Source organism: Eriocheir sinensis, chromosome 39, assembly GCF_024679095.1.
Source record: "Eriocheir sinensis breed Jianghai 21 chromosome 39, ASM2467909v1, whole genome shotgun sequence".
In the NCBI taxonomy this organism is placed as follows: domain Eukaryota; kingdom Metazoa; phylum Arthropoda; class Malacostraca; order Decapoda; family Varunidae; genus Eriocheir; species Eriocheir sinensis.
The window spans coordinates 16,607,127-16,609,038 of record NC_066547.1 but is presented as its reverse complement, the minus strand read 5'-3'; positions in this window follow the sequence as shown (position 1 = coordinate 16,609,038).

Genomic DNA, 1,912 nt, shown 5'->3' with positions numbered 1-1,912 from the left:
GAGGGAGGAACGGAGGGGAGAATGAGAGAGAGGAAGAGATGGAGGAAGGGAGAGAGGGAGAGAGAGAGGGAAGGGGAGGGAGGAAAAACGATAAATTTTGAGTCAACCGAAATTCTGTCGTCCCGTGACATTTCTCGTTATCCGAATCTAATTAATGAAAAAAGAGTGTTCATGCGTTTCACCAATTTACGCACGCACACGCACACACACACACACACACACACACACACACACACACACACACACACACGAGAATAGACTGTGTGTGTGTGTGTGTGTGTGTGTGTGTGTGTGTGTGTGTGTGTGTTTATTTGGACAAGAGTGATGATGGTGGTAGGGAAAGGAGGAGAAGGAAGTAGCGGAGGAGGAGGAGGAGAAAGAGAGAAAATAAGACAGGGAGTAGAAGAAAGAAAAATAAAGAGAGTAACAAGGAATAGAAGAGAAAAGCAAGAAAATATGGAGAAGGAGAAGGAGACACAAGAGAGAGTAGGAGAGAACGAGGAGAAAAGAGAGAGAGAGAGAGAGAAAGGCGGAAGGAAAAGAAACAACGCAGTGGAAGTAAATAAAGGAAGGGATGGGAAAGAGGAGACGAAGGGGAGGAAGAGGAGGGGAGTAGGCGAAAGGGGATAGGGAAGGTGGGGGAGAGGGGTGAGGTGACAAGTGGAGGGGGGGGTGAGGGGACTTTGGACATTTGAGGGGAAGGGATTATTGTGAGAGGGAGGATGTGGGGAGTGTGTGTGTGTGTGTGTGTGTGTGTGTGTGTGTGTGTGTGTGTGTGTGTGTGTGTGTGTGTATTACATGACAGGTGTGAAAAAATTGCCGTGACACACACACACACACACACACACACACACATCAGAGAGAGAGAGAGAGAGAGAGAGAGAGAGAGAGAGAGAGAGAGCGTAGATACCATAAACAGAACCTAGCAACCACACACACAAACAAACAAATTAACACTCGCTACATACAGGGATGGATATCGGCTCAAAGTCTACGGTTAAACATTGCCGCGTTTCACTTACTACCTACACACACGCTCTCTCTCTCTCTCTCTCTCTCTCTCTCTCTCTCTCTCTCTCTCTCTCTCTCTCTCTCTCTCTCTCTCTCTCTCTCTCTCTCCGGTAGCAATAGTAATATACGTTCAAATATTTCTCGCCAACGCAAAACCTGAATCATATAAAAAAAGCTGGATTTGAAACGTTAATATTCAGTGGCGGCATCCGATGTTCTCTTGTCATATATATAGAAAAAAAGAGGCAGCCATTATCACATTCTTGGCCAGGAGAGAGAGAGAGAGAGTTTTGATATGTGTCTTGACGTGGATTTATAATGAATGGCTTTTGTTTAGTTTGATGGTTATTTATTTATGTATTTTTTTCGAGGTTGCTTTTTTTTCAAGAGATTTTAATACGTTTTCGTCATTTTTATTATTTGTTCTTTTATTTTACCTTCGTTTAGTTTATCTCTTCATACGGTTTCTTTTCTTTTTGTTCTCTATCTCTCTTTCTCTCTCTAAATAGCTCTCTCCATCTATCTACCTCGGTATCTATCTATCTATCTATCTATCTATCTATCTATATCAATCTATCTATCTATCTCTATATCTGACCTTACTTACACAACATTCTCTCTCTCTCTCTCTCTCTCTCTCTCTCTCTCTCTCTCTCTCTCTCTCTCTCTCTCTCTCTCTCTCTCTCTAATCTCTCTCTCCTTGATCCACGTGTCGCCAGGTGAGATAAATGAATCTTATTAGACAGGTAAAGTGACTCCTGATGAACATTTTTCAACCTCTCTCTCTCTCTCTCTCTCTCTCTCTCTCTCTCTCTCTCTCTCTCTCTCTCTCTCTCTCTCTCTCTCTCTCTCTCTCTCTCTCTCTCTCTCTCTCTCTCTCTCTCTCTCTCTCTCTCTCATT